Source organism: Notechis scutatus, chromosome 3 (assembly GCF_049901735.1).
Source record: "Notechis scutatus isolate UNSWTSFEM ecotype Mainland chromosome 3, rNotScu1.2, whole genome shotgun sequence".
NCBI classification, from domain to species: domain Eukaryota; kingdom Metazoa; phylum Chordata; class Lepidosauria; order Squamata; family Elapidae; genus Notechis; species Notechis scutatus.
The window spans coordinates 93,964,219-93,978,314 of record NC_142011.1 but is presented as its reverse complement, the minus strand read 5'-3'; the positions used below and the strand labels follow the sequence as shown (position 1 = coordinate 93,978,314).

General features: G+C 34.4%; 1 long non-coding RNA gene across 7 annotated transcripts in view; it reads right to left on the bottom strand.

Annotated features, from left to right (window-relative positions):
- LOC113414739 (uncharacterized) overlaps positions 1–14,096 on the bottom strand; it is a 101,568-nt gene that overhangs the window by 67,281 nt on the left and 20,191 nt on the right. For 6 of the 7 annotated variants that reach the window (XR_015748678.1, XR_015748677.1, XR_015748673.1 and 3 more), the window contains exon 2: positions 8,704–8,817. The exons of the other annotated variant lie outside the window; for it this stretch is intronic. This is a non-coding gene — a long non-coding RNA (uncharacterized LOC113414739). The remainder of the gene's footprint in view (positions 1–8,703; positions 8,818–14,096) is intronic. 7 annotated transcript variants of the gene reach the window in all.

The following is a 14,096-nucleotide window of genomic DNA, read 5'->3' as shown; positions in this document are numbered from 1 at the left end:
TAAAAAATTTCTCAAACATATGTAAAAATCTGTAGTGTTGTGTCTTAATGATAAAAATTGAATAATATTACCAAGACATTGAATATTATTGCATAGTATTTACTTTTTCACATTTTATATCAACGTTCTTGGAAATAGCCATGCTATTCAAGCATTTTGTTCAGTTTTATCCAGATGCTGCATTTAGCGAAGTCAGAGGCTGGGGAATCTGTTTTCATTGTCTTACTGACTTCTAAAGAAATGCGAAAGAATCTTGATACTCCAATTTGAGTAACAAACACATGCAAAACCTATTTGGCTGCCACTTATCTTCATTTGGTTTAAGTTCACTGTAATTGCAGCTCCTATGGCCAACATGCCCATAAATCATAAACTCATCATCCAGAATTTCAATAAGTGCATCCCTCTGAGTTCACTATCCCTCTCTGGTCATTTTGATCTAATTGTATGTGCATATAAAACATAAATCAAACCGGAAGCTAATTGATTGTACTACCAAGCATACTGTGAAAAAGCAAAACAAAGGAAATATTCTGGACATGACTCTGAAAAGCAGAAGAATGGAGAAATCAACACAACAAATGCTGCTTGTAAGTAAGTGACTAGTAATGTTCAATAGTGAAAATGTTTGATAGAATTAATGAAAAGAAACAGAGACCATTTCTAGAAATTTTATAAGCTTTTAGTTAATCCTGATATTTTTTCAGATATGGAAGATACTGTATACACAAAATACAAAAAATACTTGTTGGCCATACATTAGCTGTAATAAAATCAAATGCTCTTGAGAAGGGGATAATTGTAATTAATAATGGATAACCTCATGAAGTAATTTAGAATATTTTTAATCAAGTGGCCTTTGAACGCTACAGACAAATAGGTTAAATAGGAATCAAACGGGACTGATTTGCATGAATCCAACTATAATGTTAAAATAAAATTACAGATAGGGGCAGAAAAACATTAAAATGAAAACTAATAGGTTACAAATTCTAACTTCCCAGGCAAGATCGGAAATAAAGTTAAAACATGAGGACTGAAAAGTGTAGTGAAGCCATGGACTCTGCATTTCATCACTATCTTAAAATGAAATTTATGAAGAGACTACAGGCATTTAAATTAGGCACTATGAAGTGTTGTAAGGGGTTCAGATTTGTTTCTAATACTCTCTTCCTATGATTGGGATGAGAAAATAAAAGAAACTGCTAATGTTTAAAAAGATAAATCTGTTATTCCTAATCTCTCTTTTTTTTAAAAGCTAGGAGCTTAACCATTGTTTGTTTGATTATTTACTTTATACACAGAATTTACAGCTTGTAATTTATAACCTGAAACACAGTAGTATTTTATGCAGTATAAATTAATTTCTATATTATTACCAACATTCAATTTTAAGACTGTCCTGGAAGACTTGAAAGCTTGCAGGTGATTTTTAACACTGTTCAACATACTGTCAAAATGTGGAAATATTCTTATAACCAACATGACTAATTTTGCTTTTTGTCTTATTAGTGTTTTAAAAGCTTCATGAGAAAGACCCCTGTAACAACAAAAGAAAATATAAAATACCTCACAGAGAAAAGCAATGGTATGAAACCCAGTCTATGATGGCAGTCCATGATATTCCATTAAATTTAATTGGATTTATTTGGGAAGATACATGCTTTGATGTATTTTAAAAAAATACAAACTCTGCAGGATGTTTTAAATTAAATTCTAAATTAAAATATATTTAAGTAATAAGGGTTTCTTCTAAATTTATCCAGAGACTACACCAAGAAATGTATTACCATTATCTTTTTCTCTTTTGCATTTATCAGATCCTGTATTTAGACTAATTTTTGACCTTAAAATGAGGTTCCAATGCAGCAACATGGGGATGGAAGCACTAAGTGACTAAAAATAAGTTCGGACAGCTGGTCCAGTCAGAGGCTTTTTTGAAGAAACAGAAGTCAAGCATGAAGGTCCTCGTGTAGAGATGTCTTTACCTAATAGGTAGGGATGAATGCATGAAAACCCACGGTCTTCATAAAGTAGGAAAGCATTTTTGAGGAACTGCATGCAATAAAATAAAATATAGAAAAAATCTAACCCATTCCTGTTTCTAACCCATTCCTGAATTCAAACATTTAAAAAGCTTCATTTCCTATCAAACCTGTTGTGTCATTAATAAACAAAGATATTTGCCAATGAACTAAAATAATTCCTAAATTGCAGCTTATCAACATTTTTCAAAATATTTATGTCATTAGTTTTAATCCACTAGTTTCAATATTTCTACAGGAATGCCTTTAAATTTAATTCCTTGCCATTTTCAATGTTTTGATTGCTTACATTACTTCTTTTCTGCATAAATAAGATTTTGTATCTGTTTCTATAATTATAATGCTCCACTGTCTATTGTATACACTGTTCCACATATATTTATTATGTATATTGTTTTCTTTTATGTCTTCAAAGACTATTAATAAGTTGGCATTTAGAGTTTTAAGTGCCTGTAATTTATTTTTGAATGCACATTTAAATTCTAGTGCTTCAATTTTACAACAACTATTCACTACACCTAATTGTGTATGACATTTATTTATTTATTATTATATTCAACCAATTTATATACCCACCATATTCTGCACGATTCAAGTTAAAATGCTCAGTAATAGATTGAAATTCAAAAATCACATAATAAAGTAAAATATATATCTAAATCTATAGTCACCAAGCCATATAGAGCACATTGCATTAATCTAACTTTAAGGTGAGTAAAGCATGAGCACTCATTCAGGAGTAAAAGTAGGTGCAAAAATAAAGCTGCACAAAGGCCTTCTGTACAATGACTGCCACCTATTCCTTAATTTGCAAATGTGAGTCTTGGAGAACCCCTTAATTGCACACAGTGTCTTTTGGGGCAGTGTAACCCCATCCATTTCTCTCGACCTAGGATTCCCACAAGACTCAGTTTTCTGAAGTTGAGTATGAGCCTTTTTTATCTCATCTAGACTGTAATAAACACAAGACACAGAGGAAAGATCTCAGTAGCATTACCTAGTAAGCCCAGAGTTGAAATGTACAAATGAGAACCATAAACTTACTGATTATATTTAACCCTATGCTCATAGTTGATCTTAACCAATGGTCTCTTAGTATTTTATTTTGGGTGTAAAATACTGTGATTGAGTTTCAAATATAAATCCAACTCAACCACTGTATCCTATTTTCAAGATTTTCTCCTGCTGAGTAAAGTACACCATAGTAGAATGTGATACAGCATTTGAAGATTTCATCATGTGGCATATATTATATGCTTACAATACTGTCCTCCATCTGAAATTTGAAAATGGCTTAGCTCCAATGTTTATCTGAAAGTGACAGAGGCAAACATGAAAATATAGTGTGCATATTTGGAGATTGAGTCAGTAAACGGCCTTGTAAACAAATAAATAAAAACAGAATTAAACTGCATGTTCAAAACACAGTTCTACATTTCTTGTTCAGACCCAAGTTTGATGTTTTAGACTTGTTTCCATGACAGCCAAGAGCAATTTGAGGCTCTTTAATGTTAGTAGTTAGCATATAGTAGTAGTCAGATATATAGCAGCATATCATATATTTGACAATGGATAAGGAGAGCTATTCCTTGAGTCACCAAGTATGTTGGGCTTTTAGTAAACCTACATTTTTATGACTAGTTGTTTTTCTTTGTCTGCATTAAGTCTGCTCAACTCCAATCCAATCCGGGTTCTCATCTTTATAAAGGACAATTCTTTCTTCTGAACCACACAAAGATAGGCCAATCCAGGAAAATTTAATTTATTGATATAGATTAACAAAATCTTCAAAGCCAGCAGTTTCCCTTCCCTCCCTTATACCCCAAGGAATTAGGGTGGGGTGCCTGTGTGTCTAGGTTTTCCATGTTACCGGGCTTAAAACATGTTTTGGACATGTTCTTATAACCATCATTGCAGAGTTTCTCCAAGGTCATCTCTAAGGCTGTGTACAAATATAAACTAAATTACAACAAAGGAAGACAATCTGGAAGTTTCCCTTCTACATGACTTGGATTTGAGACAGAGCAGCTCAGTTACCTTGACAAAGACTTGGCCAGCCTGACTATATATCTGTTGCATTTCTATTTGAATGATAATTATTATTTTGAATATAAATTAGTGTAAATTCAACATTTATAATTAGCCATAAATTAGTATAAATGTTATATAAAGTATCAGTTTTTTTTTCTTTTTGTGTTGCATAAGATGTTACCTTAGCTTTTACCAATCTCTTCCACATATGAATATTTTTACTTTATCTTATTTTAATATTCTCTTCAGTTTTATTAAACAATCCATGCTGCTGGTCAAAGAGTGCAACTTGAACAGATACTTGATTGATGTTGAAATTAATTTTCTCTTTATTATCTACGCTTTTCAACATGACACCTTGAAGAAAACTATTATTATTCCTCAGTGTATATGTAATTAATCAAAGTCAAGGTAAGAATGAATGCAAAACTCTAAGGAATTTTCATAATGATGATTCTGTAATGGAGGGAAAAAAATCTTCTAGCTATCAATGTTTATTACTTTGTTGATTGAGCCTAAAGCTACCATTGAAATTTTGTCCAAAGTAAAATTTGAAGTAGCTCTGGGAATGGTGGAAGGTTTTAACTAGAGTTGCAAGTTTTCTCTGGAGATGATGTTATCTGCAATTATCTTAAATTGCCACAGAATTTGACCTATAATGAACACAAATCAATTCCTTCTGAGCCTATCATTTGGGAATGTCTGTGGTAGGCATGTATCTTTACTCAAATACATGTAGTTTTCATTTCCTATGAAATTTTCTTTCTAAAAACAAATTTAAGCTGAGGTTCCTAAAAATTGAATATGTTTTACTGTGTGTTTAAATTTTAAAATGAAAAGAATCAGGACTTATGTATGAGTACATTTATTAGCTTAGGATAGAACGAACAGAAGCTATTATATTGGCATCAGCCATAATCATGCGCAGGGAGGAGGGGTGTTGATGCTTCCATTCATCTGATGAACAAATTAGCTTTGAGTGCCGATTCTCTTTGACAGTCTTTTAAAATAAACTCTGCTATGTTCTCCAGTAGTATTTCAGTTCAGAAGCTGAGTTGTTACCAATGTTCCTGTCCATCAGCAATATTAACACTAAATTCATTATTAAACAGGATACTACAGCTCTCAACTAAATGCATCTTGAGCTCAGATTGGATAATTCTTCAAGGCCTCAAGTAGAAGAAGCTTTTTGTACCCATTATTATTTCATATTTCTACCTGGAGATGCTAAGGATTGCATCAAGGATGTCTGATTGCAAACATTTTCCATACAACTGAGCTATGAAACAGCTTCTCTACAGCGCATAAAGAAAAGGAACTGGGATTGCCATTACTGTTCATTTCAAAGCTTTAACCTTTTTTAAAAGAATGATCTGGAATGGGAGAATACTTGCTCAAGGAAATGGGTTAAACAACCTTCGATAACTACTGTATACTTTTTCTGAATTAAACTGGGAAACCCATTCTTAAATTCTAAAGTTAAATATTAAGCAAAGGCAGAGGAATCTATTCTCCATGCTTATGAGGATTTACTGTAAGCATGTCTCCACATTCAAAACAGGCACATCTAGCTCATGTAGAAATGTATTTTTTTTTTATTGTGAGCTTCCCAAAAGTTGGTTATAGGATGGGTAGTTATAAAAATGTTTTAAACAATCAGCTTTCTTCAAGAGGTGGAAATTCTTCTGCGCCTCTGCATTCAGTCTAAATGAACGCTAAATCAGAGATCTGGTAGAAATACTCATTGTCTCAGAATACTCACCTAGCAAATTCCAGACAGGAATTTGGGACAAAAGTCCAAGACTCCACTGACCAAAATGCAAAAGAAGGCTTGGCACATTGTGAATAACATATACTCTTCTTGGTCAGAAAGACTTTGGGATCAAAATTAACATTGCCTACATTGACGTTTGAAGAAAAGAAACAAAAGTTCATTCAACCCAAAATGAAAGATTATCTACCCAGAATTAGAACATACCTGCACAATATATGGCTCATCCAGCAGCCCTGAGTGGCTCAATTATATTTTTTGATAAATAACAGTCTGCTGTTGTCCTAATATCAGCACTACTAGAAAGGAACTGCTGCAACTGTCTAGCTTTTTGCTGCCACTTCAACCCCAAAAAATAAACTGCCGAGATGTCTATGCCTCATGGACGCTACCAGCTCCATTGCTGCTATTGTGACACTAGCTGCCAAAAAGTTGATTAGTGTGCCAGTTATGTCTTCCTGACTGCAACTGTTATTACAATATTAATCTGGCCCTTTTCCCTCTATAAGCCATACAGGTCTACTTTAAATAAGTGTGTCTTACTTATTAATCTTACAAAAAGAAAACATATATGCTAATTTATAATGAATAGATGCATATTTAGAAATAGTTATCATGAATCTGTCTCGTTATTCCTTACCGTAAAGTGACTTGGACAGTGATGAGAGGGAAAAGTAAGGCCCTAAGCTTTAGGGATAGGGTAAATGTGAAACTACCTTTTTATTTGTTTTGATTTTGCCTTATTTGATTTTTCTCTGATTTATTTTAGTTTTCGTTTTGTATTGCCCTTGTGGTCAGGTTTTAGTTGTAAGCTGCCTAGAATCATTTAGGAGCCAAGAGTCAATATACATTAAATTGGATGGATGGATAGATGGATGGATGGATGACAGATGGATGGACAGAGAAATGCCATAGGATTCATCCAGGATGTATTTTTTATTTTCTAGTTTAGCCTACAATCATGTGATTTCCTATTTAAATTATTACATTTAAGGAAGCATACATTCTTATAAAAGAATGACTGACTGGGTAGCCAATTACTACTCAAGTTCATATCTTTTTATTTTTTTAGCTGAATGAAATATCTTTTTGGAGCTATAGCATTGTTGTAGGACTAAACTGATTAACTGAATTACCTGAATATTGTAGAAAATTACTGGGAGTCCCAGTGTTAATGTCAGAAGAACATCAAAAAATAAATGAGATTTATCTGCTGATCTGAATAATTTTGGCTAATTAACAATAAAATTTCATTTAATTATCTAGCAATAGCAGCGAGATATGCTCAGCACAGTGAACATTTCATACTCAAACAATAATTTATACATTTATGGGACAATTAATGCCTGGTCAATATTGAACATCACAGATATAATGTATCTTTCTTTTTTCGCTCAGTTCATAGTTTATAAGATATAGCATAACTTTCTTTCTGCCTTGGTCCAGAACTAGGACTAAATTCAAATCTAGGGAATAAAATGTTAGATTTGGTCATCAAAATTAATTATGAGTCTTACTTTGCATAGTCAATCCCTCTAAGGTTACTGGAAGGATCAAATGGAAACATCTCCCTCCCCCTCCCTCCTTCCCTTCCTCTCTCTCATGAAATTCTGATTCCATCCTATTAATGAACACTCATTTTATATGCTCCCTGATCATAATGATGATAATTAAATAATAAATCTTTCTTGTTTTCTCGTTTTCCTGAGAACAGAACTGCATTTTCCTAGAAACAAAGAGAAATTCATTCTATTTAGAATATGAGAAATATAATCCTTTTATTGCACTTGTAAAATATTATTCCTACTCTAAAAATAAAGTTCCTCTTGGATGCATTAAGTATCTCGATTCATAATCTTTCCCACATTTAGCTTTTTTGAGTTCAATGGTTATGCAAAAGCATCTATTGGATCACTTAGGCTGTTGCCTATCATTACACCTAGTTCAGAACTAAATTACTAAAGGCTGTTATGTAATTTTTATGATCTATTTACTGATGGGACTGTCAACCAATATTAACTTACCTTTAAGAACTTAAGGTACTTAAAGAAAGAAAATGTATTTTAGGGGCAGAAATCATCCACACAGCAAATATATTGTATTGCTTTATTAAGAAGAAAGAGTTCTTGTGCTAATTCTCCGACTCTTAACGCTCCTTCATTCAGGAGAATTACACTAATTATCCATGATTGCTTTAATCATTTCCCCATTTTGAACAGTAAGGAATCTCTATCCTTACATACCACTACTACAAAAATCAGATTTTAACCTAAGAAGATACCTAGTAAGAGTATACCAAACAAGAAAATGGTTTTTTTCAATAATGGGTAAGTAGCAATAATGGAGGTGGCCACAAGACTATGGTGTTTATCCCTTAAGATGGAAATGTTTGTTCCTTAGAGAATTAGAAGCTTCTTTCTTAATGCAAACAGGGAATTATATTGTTATCATAGGATTATCAGTTTGTAATAAAGACACAAAAAGCCAGGAGATTACATTTCTGAAAGATCTGATTATATATTCAGAATTTCTCACAATTTTTGGCTTTGGTATATTCTGTTTGTATTATTTAACATAATTAACAGAACTGAATTAACAGAATTAACCGAGTGAAAAAAACTTTTGGAATGGGGAACTAGTGTAATTCAAGGTATCAAGGAATTACTGAAAGTATGACTATTCAGCCATGAACAATCCCTAATCTACATCCAATTTTAACTTTTAAGAAAGAAGTAGTCTTTATACAGTTAGTCCTCAACTTACAGTTAGTCCTCCACTTATAACCATTTGTTTAGTGACCGTTCTAAGTTACAATGGCACTGAAAAAAGTGACTTGTGACCATTTTTCACACTTACGACCATTGCAGCAGCATCACTGTCATGTGATCAAAATTTGGATGCTTGGCAACTGGCAAAGTATTTATGACGGTTGCAGTGTCCTGGGCTCATGTGATCACCTTTTGCGACCTCCTAAAAAGCAAAGTCAATGGGGAAGTCAGATTCACTAAACAACCATGTTACAATTGCAGTGATTCATTTATTGCAAGAAAGGTCATAAAATGGGGCAAAACTCACTTAACAACTGTCTTGCTCAGCCCTGGAAATTTGGACTCAATTTTGGTCATAAGTCAAGGACTACCTGTAATGATGTATTTGTTTGACAGAGAATTCAAATATGAGCATCTGTGGATATTATTGACACAGATACAAATGCATAGTAGACTAAAGGCATACAATTGGGTTAAACTTAACATCTCATTCTGTACATTGCTCCCAGTTACCACAAACAAAAGGAATAATAGAATCTTACAGGCAAGACAAGTATCACAGTATTTGACACAAATACAGCAAGTCAAGAAGCTGGTGGGAATTTGAACCGAAGCTGTTTTAGTTCTTGTAGAAATAGAAAGAGAGTGGAAATCTTTAGCAAACATATTGGACATGCACGAAAGGATACACCTTGAGGTCATGTTTGTGGGACAGAGTCTGTGCTGTAAAAACAGTCTGTACTTTGCGGAATGTATGAGTAAAACAGGCCCAAATTAATTAGCAATGAGGATGGGGGGGAGTAGACAGATAGAATGCTGCACCTGGAGCGGAGAGGCGTGACAAGGGGAAAGGTTAGCGTTAGGCATGAAGGCACTGACTAAACAGACTTTACACTCAGTTGAAAGTCCAGGCAACCCCTGCAGTGTTATTCCATAGTTCTGAAGGTGGGTTTTTTCCCCCCGGTTTGGGGTGGGGGGGTTGTCCTAAGCATAAGCATAAACATAATGGAAACTGCTAAAAGCTCAGCAATCCTCAAACAAAAGAAAAGCACAACATAAAAATAAAATCTGGATTCCATCCCTACTCTATTTATTCATAAGGAGCAGAGCATGCAATTTTAATTAAATAAAATAAATTGCTTTATTTCCTCATGATTATGCCCTGGCTTCATCTTCATGAATAGTGGCCTATATAAATGATGGTGGCGGGGAGGAAAGAGGAGTTATAATACAGGAAGAGGAAGTTAGTCAGCAGCTATATAATGTTATTCAACAGCAAATGCTTATTTTCATTTTTGGAGGGGGGGGGATTTTCCCGTCCCCCAGCATAGAGATGTACTGACAGAATTTTCTCTTATAAAGTGATTAAAGGGAACAGAACCGTGCCAGGAAAAAAAAAAAGAATTCTGCTCCAGCTGAATAGCACTCCCCACACCCCTCATTTTGTCAGTTTAACTACTGATAGCACAAAACTTTTCAAAATGCCCTGTTCTGACTGGGAACAAACTGTTTTGAGCCTCTTGGAAGCGCTATGAAACAAAACATTTTCAATATGCCCAAAATAGCCTATTTCAAGTTTCATGCTTGAAATGGCTCAAAATTAAACTCCCCAACTCTGGGAGATTTGGACCCAAAGCATTTCCTAGATAATTAACCGAGACTAAATAAAACTTAATATTCCTTTATACGGTCTGATTACCTTATCTCCAGGGATTGATTCAAATGCTAATAGAATCTGATCAACTGTCATTAAAATAAACTAAAAAAGTAGTCCCATCACCACTGATTTTGTAAGCAAACTCTATTCTTTTATCCCTAATGCTTTTTTTTAATTCAAGGTTTATAACACATCAACCTATTTCCCACCCCATTCATGTTGGAAAGGGAAAGAGACAAGTTGAAAAGCTTGTTCAGAGTTCTTAATGCATTTGATACAATCTGGAGTCCAAGTAAAAGGTGCAAGGATGAAATGTCGACATACTGTGGTTAATACAAACTATTCAGTGGGGATAAAGCAAAGCCTTTCTTGTCTTACAGAGAACAGAACTCTTTGCACACAAATGGAAAAAGACAACAAAAACCTAACTTTCTTTTAAATAAGGCTAGTCCCACGTACGTGAGTCACAAGGCAATTTTCTGCCACCACAAAATGGCAGACTGCAACACAAAGTGTTATTTCAGACTTCAGGCTCTGCTCGGCGGTTAAATGTGTGTTGTGAATCTGGATGTTTCCATTATTTGATTTGGAGTTAAAATAAGTAAAAAAAAAAAAAAACAAAAAACCAAGGACCTCATGTTAGGCTTTCTGAAATAAAGTGCTACCTTTTCCTTTAAAAAGTAATAGCAATTGTTCTGATTTTAGTAAAGGGGGGGGGGCTTATTAAAGCAAGATCTAAATGTCTTCTCTACTAGTTATCTCTAGTGTATGTTGAAAGGAGGTACTTTTCTTAACTAGATGCCAGCCATTATTACCTAAAGTTAACCTTGAGGGCAGATAACAAGTAATGGAAACAACATATCTTCAGCAGAGACCTTAATTCCATAACACTGGCAAACAAGAAAAGAAAATTCAATGAATCTCTACACCACCATTTCTTCTGCAAATTCCCACTTCCTTCTTCACAAGCTGACAAAAATGAACTAAGTGTATCATAACTGAGAATCAAGCATCATTTTCAGGATCCTCTCAAAGCTTTTCAAAGGTGGGAAATACTAGCAATGGTGATAGAAAGTGAAAAATAAATTGAAAAGGAAGACTTCTGCGTTCTAAGCGATGTAAGAATTGGTTGCAAATTTAGAGTTTAGGTTGCAATAAATGTTCTCATTCAAGTTGACTATACTCTGAGAAACAGAGGATGATGTACAGCAAAATGGACAACTCAGCTACAATGGCATTATTGTTTGGAGACTTGAAAGGATTTGATAAGGACAGATCATCATGGTGAAAAGTAAGTAGCTGCTGGGAGTCAAAACTGACTTGATGGCACATAATCCATCAATGCATGCTCTAGAATTTACTATACCTGACCCAACAATGTAGAACATGTATTAGAACTATAGTGGTGCAGTGGTGCAGGCAAACTCTTTCCACAGTCTGGAATTCTATCCTGATGGAGCTCAAAATTGATTCAGCCTTCCATTCTCCTGACGTCGGTAAAATGAGGATCCAGATTGTTGGGGGTAATATGCAAATAATGCTGACACTGTAAGCTGCCCAGAGAATGCTATAAAGTACTATGGGGTGTTATATAAGTCCAATTGCTATTGCTATAGCAAAAGAATGCTAGTAAACCAAAGCCACTTTAAGCTTACTATAGTACTCATAGGTGGTTAGGGTTTCTCTATCTTCCAAACTGAGCCCAGGCCTTTAAGCATATAGGAATACCTATTCACTATGTCCTTCTGAGTCATTTGGGTCCTTGGGTACTGCATTATCTACAATTAGGTTTGGGAACAATATTTAATATACAGGTTCCAATTGTGATTCCATTTCCTTGACTAGCTTAAACCTGCTTAGATTTTTTAATTTTTCTGCTCAGTACTTTCACTTTTTAAATAAGTACTTGCAAAATAATGTATATTAAAAGTAGATTATCAATGTTTATTTCCTTTACTATGGTTCTCATATTTTTCCCACGAAGCTGGGATTAACTGAAACTCTATCTTGTATATGGGATGGGATGATAATGACCTACCAGCAGCAGGCAATTCTTATTTTTTGCCCCTAATATGTCCTAAACATTAATAGCCTCCTCCCCGAGTTATATGAAGGCCATAAGGCACAAGATAAATTTTCCATTAGTAAAGAATTCCTGGGAACCGAAACACTGTATTAACTCATACAATTTTAAAGCTTCTAACCTTTAGCATCAGTTTGGAAAAATAAAGTGCTTAAGGAGAGATACAGGCCTTCTCAAAGCTATACATATGCACACGGTGTTATTTCCAAGAATTTTCAAAATCTTTCTTTTCTTGCTTTATTCCAAGGGTTAATTCTGCAGTATTTTCTACAGATATATTTGATCTGAAGTCTCCAGGCAAGGTTGCAAGTATGCCTTCACTGTGATTTCTGCCCTGGTTATTAGTATCACATTTTTATTGCCTACTGTAGTCATAAGTTGATGTTTCAAAAATAACATAATAAACCTACCATCCATGTTCAGAAGAAGTAACTCAGCCCAAAAGATTAAATAAACTTAGCTGAAGGCCAAGAATGACAAATGGCAAGAACCAACACCCATTTGATTTGTCGATTCTTTCCCCACAAATTTAGCCTGATCTAGCACATGCAGGATTAGCGGTATACCACTGCACTCAAATCATATATACTATTTCATATATGTGACAGCATATGCTGTTAATCAAATACCGAGGATACGTTTTACTCTTTTTTGCAAATATTTATAGAGAGTTGAGGTATATAATCTTTGTAATCATAAAACATCATAAAATCATAAAAAGTTTCAAGCACAAAAAGTATTTAAGAAGCAACTAAACTAACAAACTGAATTAAACCTAATAAAAAGACAGAAACAATACAAGTTTCTTTCTGAGTATTAAGTATAGTTAGGTAGCATCTGACAATATTTGTTGGGGAACAGATTCAAATGATAAAATAGTATTTTTCCTAGATCATTGTCTCCTCACCTCACACCAATTTATTTGACAAAAATCTTCCCAATGACAGTCTTAATAACCAGATATATTAAGGTTAAATTTAGCAGACTGAATTGAGCCCAGAGAAGCCTGGAAGCCAGTAGAGCCATTTCATAATTGGCAAGATATATTCCATATGACAGTTGCAGCAAACAAATTACCTCCCATATTCTGTATTTCCTATGTGTATTTCTGGCTATCATTAAAGGCAGAACCACATACGTGCATTAGAAGAATTTAGCAAGGTGCTGCTAGAACATGACTGCATATGTACATTTCTTTGAAAGCATAGGAGAACTAATGAGAGTTACTAATTTGACCTTCTCAATAAAGCAACAATTACAGGAAAGGTATATATGCATTTTCAAAAGAGTTGGGGGAAAAAATAGGATGATACTAACTTCTAATGTCAGAGGGAGTTGGGCCTTTGTTAAAGGTGGATCACTCTCTGTTGACTTTACTGTAGAATTCTCTGTAATTTTGTCCACTTCAGGGAAGAGGGTCCTGTTTGATCGGTTTGCCCAGGAGCTTAATGGACCCAGTAAATCCCAGAGGGAATTTGTAGTTGTTCCTGAAACTGTGTTGCAGTTTGGCCAAAGGAATTAATTGCTGCTTAAAATGAGCAGATGACAGTGGCCTTGAATCAAGCCTATTCAGATTCATTCATGTGGATCCTGCAGGGCCCCATGGTATTTGAAGCAGCTTTGGATGTTGGAAGACATGCCGAGAGTACCATTGGAGGAAGACAAAGAGTTGTCCAAACCAGCAGCACAGGTAAAAGCCTGCACACCGGACCTTATGGAATTAAGGATGATGAAATTTATC